General features: G+C 45.2%; 1 pseudogene; it reads left to right on the top strand.

Annotated features, from left to right (window-relative positions):
• Positions 1-21,822, top strand: part of LOC119445322 (vacuolar protein sorting-associated protein 33A-like) — a 75,475-nt pseudogene that overhangs the window by 35,943 nt on the left and 17,710 nt on the right.

Genomic DNA, 21,822 nt, shown 5'->3' with positions numbered 1-21,822 from the left:
CTGCCTCACACTCTGTTTTTGTGGTGACGTCATTAGCTCAGTGAGTTTTCGTTCTTCCCCAAAAGCAGTCACTTTCTGTATATCCCCTCCATCAATCCTCAAGACAGTGCTTTGGAGATTGATGAGGCCTGAGATATAAGATTGTCAAGTGAAATAGAATGAATTAGAATGTCTTGAGGGGCTAGTTGGTTGATTCTAATCAGTCTTAGTGTATGTTGGGAAACAGGACCCTATCAGCGCAGACCACCGACTGGTTTATTTCAACGTTGGGCATTACAAAATATAGCATCTGCACAGGCGCATACAAATTGAAAGAAAGATAGATACAACATTGCATTGATAATCAGGTAACAGCGATCACGTGTCACTGACGCCAAGACCATTGGGTGTAGACCGAGATCAAGCAGTTCGTGGGACCGGCTACCCAGTATGCAGCTGTCAAGCGCAAGTCTCGCTCTTGACCGCGGTAACGAACCTTGCCAACCGTCAACACGTCACACTTTCAAGATAGGGCCAAGGCGATTATCGCCAAAGTGGATTGTCTCCTGCTTCGTTTTTCCGCATTGCTTTGCTGGCGAAATCCACGCAAGTTTCGGATTCTCCGAACTATGCGGCCCGAGCACTGATCACTTTCCTTTTAAATGCTGACAGAGCAAACGCAGAGAACGTGAAGACTAGACTATTGCTTAGCACGTGTACTGCAGCACATGGACTACGGTGGAGAGTAGCTAGGCTCGGCACGCGTGCGAGGTGGCCATTTGAAATGCATGGCTATATGGTAACGCAGTAACTCGATTCTAGGTGGACCTGTTTTATTTGGAAAAAAGTGCATGATTCCAGTAAATACGCTTTCGAGTAAATGCGCTTTTGTGGCTTGAGGGAAGCGTTTGCCATCTAGTTTGACTGCCGAACTTCCAGGCAGCCGCGCTGTAACCCATATTTCATGTCCCGCAACTGCACTATAAGTGATACGCGTATACATAGAGTGCTATGGGAAAATTAATGGGAGTCTGAAAAGACCGTATTATATCCGGTCCTGCACTATAAGCAGTTACATTTTAATTGGTCTATACTGTATCTTGACAAGATGAAATTGGTAGACAACTGCTCCATAAATTTTCAGCGTGTCAGTATTATCAAACACAGGGCATAGGAGACGCTGCTTTTGTAAGCAAGAAAGAAAATGTCAGACAAGTAGAGCGGTCTTAAATTGTTTTTCCACAACTAGCACTGTGCTGTCTGCTTACTTGGACAGTAAAGGTGAACATGAAATCAAGCTCAAGTGGTAGACTACTGCTCCTAAATTTTCAGAGTGTCAGTATTATCAAACACAGCTTTTGTAAGCAAGAAAGAAAATGTCAGACGAGTAGAAAATTGTGACCATCACTGCCTCAATACAATACCAACTTTCAGCAAGGTATCAAAAATGCAGTGTGAGCAATTCTGGATTTTCATACTCGCTATCTGTCATTCTACTTGCGAGTTGTGGTGCCTTCTCTGTGTGGCTCACTGGCTCAACTGAGGGTGGAACATGACCTCTGAGATCCACGATGCAGTGCAGGATTCCTGTGCTGCTATGGCATGTTGATAATGTGTTGCCACCAATTCTTTTGAGTAGTCTGATGTCTTCAGTCATGTTTATCTCACCGACTAAGTGATATCTTGGTGCAGAACTGGCATATTTAGCTATATTTTATTGGCTCGTGCTATGGTTGGGTGGATGACAATTTCTTCGTTCATGAACCTGCCTCCACCTTGTGGACTTCCGCAGAACTGATTTGCCAAAGTGAGGAGCCTGATGGCTGTGTTCCAATATACTCGCTGTAGGCAGTTAGATGGGCAGGTAAGCGGGCAGCGGCCATCTTAACTTTCATTCCAGTTTTTACAGAGCCTGCAAAAGAGAGAGCATTGCGAAGACAGCATTAAAGTCAAAACGATACGGGCCACTTTGTTCTCCAAACAAGATGGTGGCAGAGCAGAAGACTTGGAAGCTTGACGGGAAGGTCTTCTGCTCGCAGGAAAACGTAGTCACGCTTTGTTACATGCTTAATATAAGCTACGTTATGTCTTTTATAGGTTCTCACACGCAAAATTGTAAAGTACAGCAATAATATGTGGTTGTCTTAGCTTTTTCTTGTTGACGCGAGGTGGCATCATGTCACAGAGACGGTCTGCCAGACTGGTTCCAGATACGTTCCATAGTTTGGGCTCAAAGCTGTCTTCTTAACTGCCAATGTAGACAGTCTCCAACGCCGGCCAGTATTGGAACACTTCCAAGTTATCATTTTAACTCTATAATTGTCGCTACAGGTCAACAGAGACTTCGACATGGAATCGGACAAATGGCTAGACATCGCAAAATGAAAGAAAAGTGTTGAAAAAGTGCTGTCTTTGTGTGTATGCAGAGCTTGAAGATGGTGGTATGGCAGCACTAAGGCATTTGCAGCCATGCTTGGGTCACTATTTCATTTTTTACTTTCACCAGGCTTTCTTGACTTTCTCTAGGATCTCTGTGCTCAAGTTTAAAGTGTACGTCTATAAGCATGGCATTTGCACTGCATTGAAAATATAGGCTCCTGCTATTTATGGATGTGCGTTTTGTTGTGCTGCCCATCTTCGCAAACATTGTCAGTAAATATGAGCACCTGCCAGAAAGACTTCTCTGGCAGGTGCTTGTCTTTACAGACAGTGTTTGTTCCTTACCAAACAATGTTTGACCGACCCTAAACAAATTATTTTTCAAGACAAATTGTTCTCAGGGGGGTTGGTGTGAAGTAAAGTGTTCAAATGCTGTCAGAGAAATCTTTAAAAACACTCACTCGCCCGCCCGCTTGCTTGATCAATCAATCAACCAATCAATCAATCAATACCATTTTGGAGAAGATTGTTCAAATGGCAACAAACTCGAATGTCCACCCATGGGCACCTTTTTTTTTTGTGTGTGTGTGTTGTAAGTTTGGCAGATGCATAGCGCTCAAGAGGAACAGCCTGACTGAAGCCAGTGAGCTGGTTTGAAGCTGCGTACAAGTAGAATTTACAAGTGGAAGTTTTGAGTGTCAGTTAGCTGGAGGTTGCTGACAGTAATAGCAAACTTTCATCAGCGCACTTAACACTAGAGCCATTGTCTGCTGCTGCCCTCTGCAGCACGGCAAGGGCACATGCCAAATCAGGAGTGCATGCTCTTATCATTGGTGTATCCCTTTAAGACGCTATGTACACAATTGTGTACGCCAAGAAAGTTTGTTAACAGCAATGGCATTGATAAATGTAATGGTACTTAAAATGTGTCGACTACATCTTGAAACTGTTCTCATTGCTATCGTGTTGCAAGTTTGAATAACTGGTTCGAAATGTTTTACTAGAACGAGTGGGAAGGTAGACGGTTGTGTGCACTTGCTCGGTGCGAGTATGTCGTTGTATGTAGTGGGTGTATTCCTTTCATTGTTTTTCACAGTGTGTTGCATCAGGTATAATTTTCAAGTGCCTGGATGGGTTCTTTTCAAGCCTGGTAGACATGAAATACTTGATGTTCTCATATGTAATGTTCTTGTAGTGAGTTTTAACACGGAGTCCATGTTCTGTAAACTTGACAAAAGTCACTAAAGAATTGAAAACTCTTTATCTATTCTGCAGCTGTATGCTTTTGATGATTATGAATATGCAACAAATTCGGTGAAAGTGATTTTTCAGTCAACAGCATTCATTGGCATCTGATATTGTGACCACTTGTAGAATGTGAACTCTGCCCGTGCCTGCAGACACGTCCTTGGCCGAAGAGATCAAGAAGGTCACGGACCAGGAGTCCTTCTTTGAAAACCTTGCTGTCGAACAAGGTGAGTGTCTTGCCATACGAAAAGCCAGCAGTGGTGTTTGGCTTTTAGGATTCTCACTCATTTGGCCAAGGCAGGACTTCCTGGTTCCTTTTGTGTTGTGTTCACCAATTTGCAGAGGCTGTCAGCACTAATCACGTAGGCGAGACGGCTTGCTGTCCTAAATGCATGACCTTCAAGAGTGGACACTGAGAGAGCTGTCGCTGCTGTTATTTGTAGGCATATTGTCATGTAGTAGTGACGCTGAAGAAAACAGTCGTAAAACTGTGTGTGACGAAACTGATTCTTTATTGGGCAAACCTGTGCCCACAAAAGCAAGCTACACTCAAAGCACAAAGATAGTGGCGAACACAGTCGGCGATCATCGAAAATCTGATCAGCGGCCAAACGCGTCGGCTTTTATACCTGAGTCATCGAAGGTTCCAGATTAATCCCTCATCCCCACGTGTCTTCCAGAAAGTTCTACACAATTCGCGTTGGTCATACAATCAGATAACTTAAGCGTCTGTTAAAACAGGCAACGGAAAGAAGCATCGATAACGTTCTAGAAACTTCCGATACAGGCACGTCCTGCGCCGAGCGATAACGTTTAACATTTGTTAGCCGGTGGAAAGCGGCCACCGGTGAAAAATAAACATGTATACGTGTCAATATAAATTCTTTCATGGAAAGCAATTGCAGGAGCCGGAAGCGCATCACGACCGCTATGTTTCTGGCAGCGCCTCCGAGATATGCAAAGCCGACAGGGTGTCGTCATAGAGTTTCTCATTATAACACCTAGAGGGTAAACTGGCGCCACCGTCTATGCGAGTTTCTTAAAGGGCTGCCATGCCCTCATGGGAATGACGGGATATGTGTCTGCGAGGCTTGTGTTGGCAGGTGTTGTACGAGACTTCGTCTAAAACGTGGATATGGCTATTCAAATAACGTGTTCTTAAAATAAAATCTACATAAAAGGCTTTCATTCACCCATATTACATCTCTCAATAAAGTTTACTCACATACAATGCAGCATCAAGCGAAGAAAAGGAAGAACAGATGACAAGTTGTTCCAAAGCGAGCGAGAATCTTGTCGTCTGCCCTCCAACTTTAGCAGCCAGCTAATACTTTTTACGTTTCATAGAATTGTACATCCAATAGTGTGTCCTCAAAATTAAACAAAACATGTTTTTTGTGTAATAATAAAGCTAAAGTAGTTTTTTACGTCCTGTTTTATTAGGAAAAGAATCATTGTGACAGACGGAACGGTGCTAGCCAGGCGCGTCTTCAAGGCGTTCTGGCTCTCCAAGAACGATGCCAATCCGAATCCACAATATACCGGCATTCCTTTGCATACCACGGCGCAGCAGCGCCACATTTCCCTCTAGGTTTTATAGTGTGAAACTCTATGGGTGTCATGTCATGCCAGTCTCGGAGGCCACAACCGGAAACTATGAATTAACCGAATCAATGTGTGCGGGGTTTTCAAGTTATCCAGTGTATTTCTCATTGCAATTTACAAGACTGCGCAAGTTCTACAAATATTGATACCTTGATAATTTCATTTTGGTTTATTTGAAAATATGGTTTGTATTTTCAAATAAACCGAAATTGAATTATCAAGGTTTTACTGTACAGTCCTACCATTGCCTGTACAGCGAACATGTAGGGCATCACACATTGAGTTTTACAGCTTCCTTTTCTTATTGTAGCAGTTGATTGGGCACTGAAGTTGTAGTAAATAGTCAGTACTCTCCTTAAAGAATTCATAATGACATGAACTGGGTAACACCCAGAAAGGAATAATGTCCATGCTGTCTTTGCTATCTTCATGTTGTCCCCCCTGTGTAGGGAAGCAAACTGGATATCTACCTTCCGGTTAACCTTCCTGCCTTTTGCATCTCATTTATCTCTCTCTCTTTCATGTTGTCCTAGATTTAATGTGCACTCTTATGTATTCAACATACTGCTGCAAGTGAAGTGCAAAAGACAAGGACAGACAAAGGATACAATACAACCCATCCTCAGTGCTTGTTTCTTGCATTTCACCTGCACTATGTCGTACCAACTGTTGGTCTCTACTTTAGAGAACATAGTACAGATCAGTCTTACCAACAAGGCCGAATTTCTACCTTTATGCATTCAAGTCTGAACCAACTCGGCAATAAGGGTTCAGCTTCCTTGCTTACAGAAATAGAGGTAGCAGTCTGAAGTTCTGTTTCAAAATGGCATTGCTGACAATAAAGGGATATTGTGCAGATTAAAATTCCAAAGCAGCACACAGATCTGCTGCTTTAGCTATCTCCTCTACACAGAAACAAGCACCCAAAAAACAAATGATCGAAGGTAGTTACAAAGTAGGCCGATTGGCTGTGCCCGCCATGTGACTCCAGCGTGCTTTGCCATTGGTTTGGCGCTCGCTCCGTAGGGGCGTCGTCTGCTCTTTGCACCTCGCGAGCTCCATGTCTCGACCATCGTAATCTCAGAGATTGTCAAAATGGGCGCTACGTGGACATCTCTCCGTTTCTAGACGTCGCAGAACTGCACCTAAGCCTTCTGAGCATCGGTGACGCGGACTTCGTGACCAAGCTTCGTGCGCGAAGTCTTCAGACATGCTGCTAAGCCTTTCGAGCATCGGTGCTTCGGAATTCATGACCAGTTATTTTGTGCATCGGCACCTCCTACTTGGCAATCAAGCACATTGCAAACAGACTCATCGGATCCGCGACCATGCACATAGCGCAGTGTACACTTTGGACCCGCGACTTAGCATGTCGCACATCGGCGCTCCATACTCGGCGATCAAGCACATTGTGCACGGACTCGTCGGACTCGCGGCAAAGCATTTCGTGTATCGGCACCTCAGACTGCACGACTAAGCACATTGAAGAATAACTTCTTCTACTGAACATGAGACTTAGTAGCGCAAAACTCGAAATAAAAGACAACAGTGAGAGGCGAGAGGAAAGGAAAGACGTAGCGCTCATCTTTCCTTTCCTCTCGCCTCTCACTGTTGTCTTTTATTTCGAGTTTTGCGCTACTAAGTCTCATGTTAAGCACATTGAGCGTCAACTCCTCGTACCCACAGCTAGGCATTTCATTTATCAGCATCTCTTACTGCGTGATGACCAGACCTGAGGCCACATGATGATGATCATGCACCAGACCTGAGGCCACATTTCCAGAAGCCGTGCATCACAAAACACACCAAAGGCTAAAGATTTGGTATATTTTAGAGAAACAGAGAGAAGGTGAAACTTCTAAAGTCATTTTCTTAAAACTGTGTTCTTGCTTTTCTGCTTAGCTTTTGGAGCTGATTTCTCTGTTACTGTTTGGCCTATATTTTGACTCCGCATTTTATGTCACATTTCTTGGGCTACAGTGCAGGCTGTAACATTCTCGCATTTTTAGCTTGACTTTTCTTTAATTTATGATGTGGCTATTCGTTTTCCCCAAAAGTGTGCTTGATGTGACGCAAGAAATGACTATCCAAACAATTTGTGTTGCGACAAAAAAAAAAAAACTCAGGAATGTCAAGAATCTACCAACATGCCCAAACAGTCACCTTAGTGAATGTCACGCCCTTCAGCACACATTTAGCTATGCAGTCAATATTCAACGAACTTTCCATTGAATTCTTGAAGCTCCTCAAGCTCTCCAGGAAATGCGAAGACGAAAAACTCTGCTGATTAAAATGTTCGCAAGGTATCACTCTGAAACTGTTATGGGAGAATCAGGTAGACATTCTAAATATGTGTGCGAATTTTCATCAAAATTCATGAAGAAATAAGGAAGTTGATTTCGAAATCCACGTCCCCCCTTAAGAGTAAGCAGCCCCAGAAAAATAATGTGGCACTTGTTAGTTTTCTAGAATGAGTCCATTGGAAAGCAGATTCGTAGCACAGGTCCACTCAGCTGGTGCCATAGTTTCACCCTAAAGGTACTAGCTAAAAGTGTCTTTTGAGGGTGATGCTATGGCGAAACACAAATACAGGGAAGTCCTTGGTATAAAATTGTTTCTGGGCAGCTAAAATACATTAGAAGGATTAACTGCTGGGCTAGTTGGTCTGACATGTTGGCTGGAAAACGAAGTGCAAATAAATTACACAGATACCGCGCTGCAGTGCTCGTCTGTTCCATGTGTCATTGGGTAATTTATTCGCACTTAGTTTTTCTAGTCAACTAAAATACCGTAAGCAAAGAGCAAGCAGTGCCGGCCAGTTGGGGAAAAACGCCTACCACAGTGATCATATTGCAGGAGCAGACGATGGGCAGTGCATGAAGAGATGCACGACTGCAGGCACCGACAGATACACAGATACAGTGAAATCCTTGTTACTTAACCATAGCTGGTTTATATAGAGCTGTGGTTGCGTATCTCAACTACATTTGCCAGCAAACAAATGGTACTGACCAGCTGTCATAAACGACCCGTCACAGCAGGAGCATACAACGCGTGGTGCATGACTGGAGACCCGACTGCAGCACCGGTAGTTCTAGTGATAACGGCTGCAGCCATGCTGGTCAGTGTATGCGCATATCGAGCTTGTGAAACTGAAGTGTGTTTAATGTTGGTTGAGACATGCACTCTTGCTGTCTCGTTTACAAGAACGTTTACACTGGCACAATGCAATGGCCACACCTTGTGCGTTTTGATTGAGTGGCCATGCCAGCACCACAGCCATTCGCTGTACCACGACACAACATAAAGCTCTTGCACATTCTGACTGAGAGAGGATGCAGGGTGCATCTGAGCTGCTGCCATCTTATCTATTTTGCATCTTCTGCATGCGTTGAAGAAGCATCAACCCATTTGCGTTAATGCACAGGTAGCGCACAGGTTGTGCACAGATAAGCAATCTGTGCTCCAAGAAGCTGTAGAAATGCAAGAACTCTGTATCACTTGGGTCCGCTGACATTTTTGAATTTTAATCACTCTTGGCAGTCTGCTGTGGCTTCCTGTAACTATGCAGCTTGCTTGTCGCCTTGTGTATCACTGTTTCCATTTTGTGCAAGGTTCTCACGTCTGCCATCCAGGAATTTCCAGGAGTTCATTTCTTGCTTTGCCGAGTGTGTAGTTTTAGTCCTTTAGTAAGTTGACACATTGCTTGAGTGATGTGGGTGTCTGTTTTAATCCGTTCGCACTCTAAAGATACTTCAGGCTCTTTCCGGCAGGCTATCTATCTACTATGTATGTTTGTGCCTAATTGTTTTCCCGCCTGCCTGGGGGTAGTCTTGGGTCGAATGGTTAGTGCATCAGGCTGCTGTGCTAAAGTAACAGGGTTCGAAAGAAACCATCGGATCAACTTGGGTCACTGAGTATGCGCCACTGAGTGTGCGGCAATTGAGGGAACAACTCTCAGAGTTTGCAGGACCTGGCACGCCACGCTCGGAGGTCATGCATGGACTTCTCGGCAGCACCACTAGATGGCACGGTGTGTCCAGAAAGAAGTGTGAGAGAGGAGCTTGGTTGCCGCATGACGTCTTTCTCGGCGTTCACACCCATCGGTGCGCCATGCATTTTGGAGCTGCTGCTACATGGCGCTGAGTGTTCTTAGGGAAGCACAAAAGAGAAGCCCCGCTGCAGTACATGCCTTATACATACATAACTCATTTTGACAGTGGCAATACATTGTGTGGCTATATTGATTCAGTGCTAATGCATTACAAATTTTAGTCTTCGTGAGATGGGTTCTGCTGAATTTTTACTTTGCCAGAAGCTTTTGACGATCTAACATTCCCATGGAAAGTAATAATTCAACACAAAGCTCATGATTTAACACTGAATTGGGCCCATTTTTTTACAGCGATTGGCTTCTTTTGCCACTTTCTTTTTCCAGTGGCTTGTGTGCTGCCATTGTTTCCAGTATTTAAGCACTTGGAATTGATATGACAACAAAATCAGTGAAAGAATTGGTTTACAGTCTCCATATTAAGTGAAAATGTCTTCTTAAGAGAGAAGGTTCGTTGCTTTATGCACATCTCTTCAGCATTAAAGGGACTGACAACCAATAATCATAGTACCCATGTTGGAGCGCTGCTCTTAGGCGCCCGTTCCTGAGGCGAGCGTCGGCGTAACCGAGCGAACAAGCACAGCAAAAGATGAGAGCGAACGCAGAGCGCAATGGGCGATGAAAAAGCAGCGAGAGCGAAGAGAGCGCGAGGAGGATGCCGCAGCAGAACCATGATGCGGAAAGCGGAGGAGGATGGTATGGCAAAGCGTAACAAGAAAAGCATAGTGCCGCGAAAGACGCACTCTACAGCGACGATGGCTACGAGATGGCGCCAGAGTAGCACGCGTTGTCTGTATGGAAACAAAGAGCTGCATAAGCAGAGGCTGTAAATCATGCCCACGTGTCACCCACGTGCTTCCTCTCGCGATCTCCCGATTAGCGAGGTCGTCGTGCCACACTTTGCTCCGTTTGCTACGTGCTGCATGAGACAGATTGTCTGTGCGAGCCAATATATAGCGAAATGAAAGCATGTGTGCAGCAGCGTTCAAATTTCACATTAGGGAGTATCGTAATCGTCCTGTGAATTGTTTTTTTAGTGCAATGGAAAGCTTACCAGTCAGAGTGTCTAAACATGAAGTGATGAGCAACACGAGAGCAAGGTGAGAGCAGGAATTAACGTTTCGACAAGTGGACTTGTCTTCTTTGCCGCGTTACAACATGAAGTGGTAACGCGGAAAACGTCATGGAACATTTTTTATCAATTTTTCAATCTGCAGTGAGGATGAAGTCGTTCACTTTAAGCATGCTGAAAACAGTGTTAGGTGAACGTGATAGTGATTATACACCGGCATTGGTGGGACGCAGGCAAGTGTGGCCGTAGCTGTGAGAAAGTATTACAGTATAGACCACTTATAGTGTAACCGCTTATAGTGCAGGACCCAGTAGCGCACCCAGGATCTCTGCCAGGGGGGGGGGGTTGACAGTTTGCCAATACCATCTAAACAGCACTAATTTCGATTTATTCACGGGAAATTGTCAAAAAATGCGCTTTTTGCGAGTGTGCAGACGATTGCGCGTATTACATCTTAGTTGCAGTACTCAAATGCGTAAGGAAAGAAAAGGGGTTAAACAAAAGGGGGGGTTAAGTCGGCCTCAGGGGGGGGTTACAACCCCCGAATCCCCCCCCGTCGGTGCGCCACTGGCAGGACCGGATATAATACGGTCTTTTCAGACTCCCGTTAATTTTCCCATACCACTCTATGTATACGCGTATCGCTTATAGTGCAGTTGCGGGACACGAAATACCGGTTACAGTGCGGCTGCCTGGCAGTTCGGCAGTCAACCTTTACATCAAACGCTCCCCTCAAGCCACAAATACCGTATTTACTCAAATCTAATGCAATCTTTTTTTCCGATAAAACAGGTTCAAAAATTGCGTTTGCGTTAGAATCGAGTATGACCCTAAATCTGCATTACTATGTCGCCGTCGGCATTTCAAAATGTCCGCCTCGCACGCGCGTCGAGCCTAGCTACTCTCGGGCCTAGCTACCATAGCTTCCTCCATGTGCTGCAGTACACGTGCTTAGGCAATAGTCTACCGTCTGTCTTCACGTTCTCTGCGTTTGCTCTATCAGCATGAAGTACCGAGTTCATCATGATGCCGCATTTAAAAGGAAAGTGATCATGTGTGCGGAGACGGACGGAAATCAGACTGCATCACGGGCGTTCGAAGAATCCGAAACTTGCGTTCGGGACTGGCACAAACAGAAGGAGAGGATTTTCGACAGCAAAGCAATGCGGAACGGTTTCAGTGGACCGAAGCAGGACGTAATCTGCGACGATCCACATCGGCGATACGATCGCCTTGGCCCTATCTTGAAAGCAATCTGCGACGGGCAAAGTCTGCCGCGCGCCGTGTTTTCGCCGCCTGTAGGTTGCGTTGAAGCGAGAGGCATAATAGCACGAAGGTCAGTTTGATCGCCGCGCTTCGTCACTCGAGCGTTTTGACAGTTCGTTTCCGCGGTCAACGAGCGAGATGTGTTCATGTTTGCTTGTGCGTGTGTGACACCGTGCTTGTTAATTTATTTAGTAAGCGAATACGGAACCTAGAGCACGGTGACAGCGACGGCAGAAATGCGCCTGGAGTGTCCATTATCACAATAAAATAGTTGTTTTGGTTATAGTGCGGTACCGCTTATAGTGCGGATATTCGAGACTCCGGTGACTTATGTTATAAGCGGTCTACACTGTATTTTGTTTATCAAGCCGATGGTCCTGCGATTCATGTTTTCCACAGTGTTAAACTATTTCTACAATACTAGCAACGTGTTTTCGTGGTTTCCTGTCCAACTGCTTTGGTTGTTAACAGGTGAAGAGTGTCTTTTAGCTAAGCCGAGATAAGTTCTCGAAAGCGAAAGAGCGCTTTTACACATGATACATACGCATTTCAGTGCGTTGCCGTAGCCACGCGTGTGCGGCTTACTCCCAAACTCGCGTGTGTACAACAGCATGTGTGCTGCCATGCTTTGTGGGACGGGTGTGCCGCTCATTAGCGTGGACTTTCTTTACTTCGTAATACACTAGCCATCATGGTTGCTCAGTGGTTATGGTGTTGGGCTGCTGAGCACAAGGTCGCGGGATTGAATCCCGGCCACGGCGGCTGTATTTCGATGGGGGCGAAATGCAGAAAACACCCGTGTACCTAGATTTAGGTGCACGTTAAAGAACCCCAGGTGGTCCAAATTAATCCGGAGTCCCCCACTACGGTGTGCCTCATAATCATATGGTGGTTTTGGCACGTAAAACCCCATAATCATCACTTCATAATAGACATAGGACAAAGCACAAGCGTCTAATAATACACAAACTGCAACTTTAAGCGATGTGCATGCTGTACTTAATAATAGCCGGCTAATGTACAGTAATCTCATATACTACATCTGAAGTACAAAGATTTCGCCGCCAGGCCATGGCCACTTACTGGTCTTTGAGACTTTCTTTGCCAATTTAAAATTTTAATTCCTACTTAAATTGCAAACAACGGGCTGGAATCTATCACTGTAAATCATGGTCATTCCATTTCCATCAACGTCTCAACATATTCTAGCTAGTTATCAGGCCCTTTAACCAGCAAGAATTGACTCTGTTATTCCCCAGATGAAGTATGCAGTCTCACCTTAAAAACAAAGGTGGTGTCGGGCTTTGGTCACATGTGTTGGTTGCTTTTGCGGGGATTGAGGAATGCGCCGGTACCACTGTGCGGGCTTCACCTGCTCTGCTGTCCCTACGCCTCCACCCCATTCCACTCACAACCCGTTTCAGCGGTGGCACTCCACTCGCGACGGTTTGTGGTGGGGGACTTGAGCTCGCGCACGGTGCCTTTGCCCGTGCGGGGAGTGCATACTTTGTGCTGGTCCTTTCCCAATGCTAAGCCGAAGAGAGGTGCCTAGTGCTCACACGAGGTCATACCACGCCGAGCCGCACTTGCCGAAGGCCCAAGCCGAAGGAGATTGCCCGAGCTCTCGCGAGTTGGCCCATTGGTTATTGCGAGGGCAAGTAGCATAGCTGCCGGGACTTTTCCTAGCGACGTGTCCCGGCTTGAGCCTGTGCTCTCGCAGCGACGTGCTATAGGTGCCCCCGTCCGTATTTTCACCCTCGGTGTGGTGCCCCTTTTGTTCCCGCACCGCCCTGGGACTGGGCATTTGTACAGTGTTGGGTGCCGCCGGAGACAATAAATGGTTTCCACTAACTCGGGGCAATTCTGTGTTCTTGCGTGCGTCGCTTGGTGTAGCCCCTTGCGGCCTGAGCTCACACGCTGCGGCGCGCTAGAGGTGATGGCTGACGCGGCCCTGTGGCTCGCTAAGCTCGAATTTGCGGTGGTCGGTACTCCTGTGAGACCCAAAGACCCCACACTTTTTAGATCACAATTTGACACCTGCTTCCTTGGCTGCTGAAAGCACTGCCTTGCCATGCCTCGCATAATGGCAAAACGCTGATGTCTGAACCTCTGGAACTGACTCCTGTTCACTTTTCATGTGTTCGCAGAATTCATGAACGGTGTGGACACCGACAAAGTACACCCTCACATTGAGGACTGCATTGCCAGACAGGAGGACATTATCAAGGTAAGCAACGTTGCCGTTGCACTGTTGAGAGGAACCTTAATTACTTTGTCGAGTAAGTTGCATTGCATTTTGCTTAGATTGCTGCCACAAAATGGCTCAAGCACTTGGTGCAGGTTTTTGTGCCAGCTGTGTGACCCGTGATAGTATTGAATGTAACACTGTGAGAGAAGAAAAGGTAAATCACAATGCACCGTTTATACGAGCTAAAGTTATTTGATTACCTTAATGTAGGACAGATGTATATTTAAGTGCAGTAATTCAGCGGTATGTCCAAAACTAGTTGGGATTATCAGATATTCTAGTAAGAAAGAACACATGTAGAAGTTAAACCTCGATATAACCAACTTCAAAATAACGAAATTCTACATAGAAAATTTTTTTCTCATTCAAATTTGCTTTTCCCGATTGCCCGATAATACGGAAACTTTTGTGGCCCCTTCCATGTAAGAAAAACTTCATCGGCGACTGTACTTATTTGCATAAAACTTTGAATTTTAATACAAGAAAATTTTTACATACCAATGCAAATTGTCTATTTTACTGACTTCGTTAAATCAAGATTTAACTTATATACAAAGCATGGTTGCCATTTGAAACTTGAAATGTCGAATGTTTTGGAACTAGAGACTAAATAGCCAGACAGACTCGTGGAATGAAAAAAAAACAAGGGGCATGTGTATCCAGCTCGATGGTCACCTTTGTGACAAGAGCAAGGTTAAACGACTTTCTGACTTAACGCCATTAATATGAACTTTTTAAGCAGATGTTGCACAAATATTTGATGCTATTGAACACTAGGGCTTCTATTACACAACGATATAGGCAGCAACAAACAACTCACATTTATGAAATTAACACATAATGCACGAGTCCACACCAAATACAGCCGACTTCCGTTAATTTGACTCTGACAGGACTGGCAAAATTGATCAAATTATCTGGCGGGCCAAATTAAATAAAATGCAGAAAAACTCCAAAACATACTGCTGATTCATTTGGCAGTATTTACCCCATTCTAACATGCCCCCGAATCTAATGCGCACCTTCTTTCTGTTTGTCCAACATAGTAAAATGACATAGAAATGCAGCTGTTTGCTGTAAAATCATTTATTTGCTCTGAAAAGGCTGTTTCCTTGTGTCTTTTCATTCTCATGAAGTACCTGCCGTGCATTTACACTGGTTCAACTGTCCGAACCATGGAGGTTCTCAACTTTTTCTCTTTTGCAGCATGACAGTTTTTCTTTCTTGCCTTTAATCTCTGATATCTTTCAGCCTTATTGCTCCTAATTTGATACTGTACTTACTGTGTAGGGTTTCCCTGATGGCCTACGTTGAGAATATTTCTTGCTAGCTTGACAACCGATGTGGGGAATAGTGTGCATTTGAATGCCAAAATAGTGTGGAAGAAGCGAGAAAACATTGATTATTGAGAGCATTGTGATCGTGTACAAATTGCAACGTTGTTGTCTGGTTGATGAAACGTAATAACTGTTTTACAGAGTTTTATGGTAAGTGCTGGAAACCATTCAAGTGTTACGGTTACATGTATTGACCCTAATTCTTATGAAGTAATGTTATTTGTTTAGTCATTGGTTTTCTCGTGCTGTCGTTGACTTTCTCTTTTTCCAGTAATATTCAGTTTCCTCAACGAAAGAATCTTCTGTGCATGAGAGAATTTAATGGAGATGAGTTTGAGGCTTGTTTCCACACTGCCGTAAGGGCTGATGACATTGCAATTTATAACTGTGGCACTCAACAATACTAAAAAAATGAGGGATGTAGCGACCCAGTGTCTCCGAGTCTGTTTATGGTACTAGTCTGCTGGAGCGTTGGAACAGCAGCTTGACTGTTACTGCTCTGGCTGCAAAGTCCAGTGACACAAATTGTGACACCCTGCGCCCACCTCAGTTATGTTCCACTCTAAAAAACTTGCTTACCCTCCTTGAGGTAGCTTTGGCAGTGAAATGTGTGTTTACCTGCTTCGCTGGGGGCTCAGTGGCCGTGGCAATCCACTATCTAGTACATGAGGTTATTCAGTTCGCCTGCATCACTGTGAACCGGTTCACGGTGGGCCACGATAAGTTCAGAAACTGTGCAGGTTGACTTCAGCAGTGCAGATACTACACAACATTCAAAATGAATGCCGAGGCGCAGATGTTATTTCGCCTAATATGAGCCATCCAAGTAAGTTTGAGAGGCCCCAAACCGCAGGTATGGTCATTTTCTGAGGTGTAAGCAACACACCTGACATTGCATAGACACAGCAGACGCGCGTAAGTGGGAGTTCATTGGCACTAATGCCTGTGCTGCATTGTCTGCTGCGATGCTGGTTCGCACCTGGATGCTTGCACCACGTCAACACCGTCTGTAGAGAGTGTGCAGAAATATTGTGAACCAGCCCTGCATGTTTCTTGCACCTTTTGAAACAAACGGGGGGATTAAGAGAGCACCAATTCTCCACTGTCAAAATGAATGGCAGGGTGCAGCGCCTCATGAACTGGTTCAGATGGTGCATGCAAATCGAACAGATCTATGGAGGAAGGTTTGTTTTTCTGCCGCTGTGGACACGTTCCAGTGGGAAAAGATTGCAAACGCTCTTATACCTAGCTTTGGGTGCATGTCAAAGAACTCCAGGTGTTCGCAATCAATCTGGGGCCTTTCATTATGGCGTCTCCAATGGCCCCTATGTTCCTATGGGACGTTAAACTCAAGAGTATTTAAATTGAAACTCGTAAAATTATGGGTGTGCAGGACAGAACTGAGGCTGGTGCTCAGACGTGTGTGTGTGCCTTGCAGGTGCTGCGGCTGGTGTGCATGCAGAGCGTGGCCAACAATGGGCTCAAGCCCAAGGTGCTTGACCACTACAGGACGAGAGATCCTCCAGGTCAGGAGTAGCTTGAGCTGGCCATGTTGTGTCACTGTTGGCCTTTGCAGCGCAGCTGGATGAGGATGAAGGCACAGCCATAGACACGCAGACGCTGTATAGGCACTGAATGCACGTACAATGCCTGTGTCTTTGTCTGTCCTTATCTGCTGCACTGGCAAAAGCTTGAATGCCTCTGGGCCAGGTCCTTGCTCTTGCCCAGATACACAAATAGGCACCCGAGAATGAATGTTGGGCAGCATTACCCTTTGCTCTTGCAGATGTGTCAAGGCAAGCGTGAAACACTATCATGTGAATGCATTAACAGGTAGGTGTTACTGCCTGTAACAAACAACAGGTGTTCATGGAGCCTACTTGCTGCGCTGCATGCATTGACTGTCAGTGAGATGCCACACAGCATTCAGATCAACTTCTGTTGATGCCTGAGTTACATTGTGTGTTACTGGATTGAAAATTGCTTCTGGGGGAAAGAACTACAAGAACACTTGAACCAGATGAGGAGGTAAGGTACGACCACACCAAACAGGGTGGACATTCTTGGTATGCGGGGCTTGAGACCGGAGATATGCCACATCTGCATGCTCAGCATTTCTTTTTGTTCAGAAGAACAGTACTTTTATACATTATGTATGTAGCAGAAACAAACAATATTTAGAGAACAGTAGAGTCTTGGAACTGTTAATAACTATGAAATCTATTCAACAGCAACCAGACAACATGAAAATAATACAGACCAGCAAAATGAAATGGAAGAGAACTAGTCCATAAAAAAAGAACAACAAAACAACATAATGTAATTGTGTTTGCATAAGTGCATTGTAGATCAATATATAGTAACCACATAAAACAAATTAATGGAATGACAATGGCAATAAAAGAAAGCTACAGTTGTATAGAACACATGCATTCCCACAAGAACTACTTGTTTGCACAACAGTTTTGTTTTCTTGTACAGCAGAGCCTATCTCCATTACTGGAGATTGTGAAACAGGATTCTGGGAGAAATACATTGCCTTATATACAAATAAATACAGTAAATAAAAAAGCAGTGGTCCCAGAACTGACCCCTGTTTGAACTGAACTGATTCAATCGCCAGTTTGGTTAGCAGTGAAAGTTGCAAGGATGCGTGTGCGACTTGCATGTTATGTCTACTTCTTTTTCTTCGGCAGTTGTCTGTTCACATGCTGTTGTCTGATGTACTCACACGGGAAGCATCCTTGTTTCCTTGTTGAAATTGAAAGGCCAACTGCAACAAAATTTCACTTTGGCTAAATTGAAGCAATGTTGGCAAAACTGTAGGGCTGATAAGTGTCTGATTTTCTTATCAACAGCCTTTAAATAGCACTTAGTAGATGTTGCTTGCACCTGGTGGTTAGCTGAGATAATCAGCAGGTCGCGGGCGCTGTCTAATCTTAAAAGTCTTGCTGCAAAGCCATACTGGTTCTCAACGTCCTGTGTTCTGGATCATTTCGAGCGAGCAATAATGGTAGTTTCTATTGCGATAGCAATTATATGGACACTCCAAGCGCATTTTTGCCATCGCCGTCGTAGTGATGTTCTGTATCATGTACAATGGCGATGAAATCGTCGCCGCGTGACGTGCGTTGTGTGTGCGAGTGAAAGCGTGCGAGGGTGAGCTGGCAACCGCAGCTTAAACTCACGCACGCGAGAGAGGAAGGCGGCCGGAAGTGCACGGTCTTCGTTCACGTACGAGGAACAGGGAGAAGGCGACGGAGACGGGAGGGGGGGGGGGGGGAGGGTGCGTTCTGCTTACGTGGCTGCTGCTCACAGAGCTATCTTGAAAGCGATCTGCGACGCAGCGCGGGCTGTCGCGCACTGTATTTTGAAAGCGATCTCCAAACTGCTCTGACCTTTGTAAGCGCTGTGCTTTCGCTGCTCTGTTTACGTTGAAGCGATAGACTGCACAATCTTCGCTCGCTGCGGCGGCCGTGCTTGTTCGCGCCAGCGTTTTGACAGTGGTTGTCTGCAGTCATCGAGTGTGATCTATTCATGTTTGCTTGTGCACGTTGACACCACGCTTGTTAATTCAGTTAGTAAGTGAATGTGTCCAAGTTTATGCAGCCGATAAAACTGCTATCCCAACTGTGTATAGCTGTCTACTAATTTGCTATCGCAATTGATGCTTCGCCTTTTGGGCGAAACTGCAACATTTAGAAAAATTTTGTATCTTTTATTTTTTTCAATTTCTGTATCAAAAGTTTATCTGTTTGTGAGCTTTTCATGGTGCATTTATTTGTATTTCAAATGCAAGACTTTGCAGGGAGATTGCTTATACCTAAGTTGTCTAAAACTAGGCTTTTTATGTGGTCAAAAATTTTGGTGCAGGTACTGCACCAAACAGAAGTCACAAATACAAGTTCTTGTGCTGCACTTCTTGCTTGTATAGTAATTGTGCGGGAGGGCCAGCCAAGTTTGAGATGCGTGCTTGTTATGCTCGTTCATTTGCGGCAGAAAGGAGTCGTCTTGGACACAGAAAGCTGAGAAAGCCACTGATGACTTGTCTGTGCTGCTGGCTTGACAGTCGCATGGAGCTGGTGTCTTGGTGGAGAGAATAATAAAAATCGAAACTTTGCAAAAGTGCCACCACTGGTGGTCAAACTCATGCAACTGTGGTGACATGAAAATGGGTGCTGTACCACTGAGCTGTTGTGCAACACACACCCATGACAGTTGCATGGGGTTTGTCGTGTGCATGATGCAGGCTTGGCGAGCAGTCTTATCTGTGCGCCCATCATGCTTATGTGGAAGGAATCACATGCATTGCCTGAGACTTGTAGAATCGAAGCTGCAAGTGTTGAATTGGAGTGCTTGTAGAAGAGCTATGAATTGGGCTGCTTGGCGTGTATTCATATTTCTTGCGCTAAGCACGGTAGGACGCAACAGGGACAAAACAAACACTGGATATGAAGTGGACCCTGTGTCACTTCGTGTCCGCTTCATATCCAGTGTTTGTTTCGTCCCTGTTGCGTCCTACACTGCTTAGCACAAGAAATATGAATTGGAGTTGCAAGTGTTGAATTGGAGTTTGAAATCAGTCTTCTTCTGCCATTTGTGTCTGTTGGAAGAAATGGACGAATGGTAGTGAGAGGGAAAGAGCATTGACGGGGAACATCGACATAGGATAAATATGAAGAAAAAGGTTGGCCGAGTCAAAGTGGCTTTGTGAGTAAGATTTGCATAAGTGTTTCAAGATGAGTCATGCAGTGATGAGCCAGCAGAGATTTTAGTCATTGCAAAGTGAGACGGAGATCTCTGCAAATATTTTATGGAAGGTCATGGTATTGTTGTCGCTTTATTGTTTTGTTGGTTCTAGATACTTGGTTCCAATTTTACTTGTGGGCTTTGTTCTTGATTATGACTGCCATGCGTGCAATCTCATGTGAGTTCATGCATGGCTGAATCTGCAGACGTATGGCTACCGGCAGCTGCTGTGGCTGCTTCGACTGGAGAAAGCTGGTCTGCTGCGAGCGCAGGAGCACAAGAACCACTTCTCTACTCTGCGCAAGACACTCAAGCTCAATGTTGAAGATGTCAGCGAGCAGGTGTGTGTGCGGCATTCTCTTCTGGTGTCGCTGGTCAGCTGGCCGGCACATGCACTCTCTTCAATGTTGCAGTGGCGCATGCTCACGAAATGGCCATGTAATGTGGCAGCCACGTTCCGACAAGATTGGAACCGAAAAACTCTAGTGTGCAGAGGCTTCAATGTGTGAAGCCTTTCACTGCCATCATTCATCATGGTCTAGTGCAGCATTTTGAAATGTTGAAATCAATCAGGTGTTCATTTCACAGTGCCTATAGTAGAGTCCCATTGATGCAATTTCAGTAAACACAAATTTTAAGATGATATAGTTTCACAAAGTTCTCCAGCCAGGTGCATCCTGTGTACCGTGTTAAGAATTTCTGGTGATACTGATCGAGTGCTCTTCTGCACCACTACAGAGTAATTAAGCTGGCACTGGTAATGGGATTGTGAAAGAGTTGACATGTTACTGTTGTGTCTGTGTTCCAGGTTCCCAACGACCTGTCATACGTGTACAGTGGCTATGCACCACTGAGCGTGCGGTTGGCCCAGTTTCTGGCACTGCCTGGCTGGCGTGCCATCTCGGAGGCCCTGACCCTGTTGCCGGGGCCAACGCTCACTGACCTACAGCAGCGCCCCCCAGCTGGACGCATGCCCCGGCGTGCGTACTTGACACTCACTCCTATATATTGATGCCTGCCCATTTGCTACCTTTATCGTGCCTTCATGGCATTAATTGAAAATCAAATTAGTCTGAAATTTTGTGTCCATAACCCCAACATCTCATTACGAAGCACACTGTAGTGGGGATCCCGGATTCTGATCACCTGAGTTGCTTTAATGTGCCCCTAAATTTATGTATATGAGTGTCTTTGCATTTTGCCCCCATTAGAATGTGGCCGCCATGGCCAGGATTGAACCTGCAACCTTAAGCTAAGCAGGGAAATGCCATAGCCACTAAGCTACCACGGCGGGCGCCTTCATGCCGTTGTGTCTACATACCTTTTTGTCGGACGAGGAGGAAAGGGCGTGCAGTGAGCCTTTCCTCCTCTCTGGCTTGTGCAGGTTGGTGCAGCGCTGCTTGGATGTGTTGCCGGTCGCACGCTGCAGAACGATTTAGAGGTGTTTCAGCTAGTTCTGAGTGCAATTTACGGGATGTCAGTTCTTGCGAGGTCGTCGAGCAACCACTGGGTAGCCTTTAGGTGCAGCAGTAGCTACAGCATCTGGAAACTTCTCTTGGCTGTGCAAAAATGCGACACGCATCATCAGCCCCGGTTTGTGTATGTGTTGTGAACTATTTTTCATGTATTGGTTTTCACTCGATGAACAGAAGCGCGTCTGGTAAATTGCCAGCGTGAATTGGAAAATGTTCTTACTAAGTGCTCGTGTATGGCCAACTCTACCCCGAAACATCTAAGCGCCAATTGTTATAAGACATTTGCATCAGCCACCGGAATCATTCTCACGCATTATAAGTCTAGTAGACTTCAAATCACTATGTCTACGTTA

The sequence above is a fragment of the Dermacentor silvarum genome, chromosome 3, assembly GCF_013339745.2.
Source record: "Dermacentor silvarum isolate Dsil-2018 chromosome 3, BIME_Dsil_1.4, whole genome shotgun sequence".
NCBI classification, from domain to species: domain Eukaryota; kingdom Metazoa; phylum Arthropoda; class Arachnida; order Ixodida; family Ixodidae; genus Dermacentor; species Dermacentor silvarum.
Note: the sequence above shows the minus strand (reverse complement) of the source record. Positions and strands in the feature narration are given on the sequence as shown.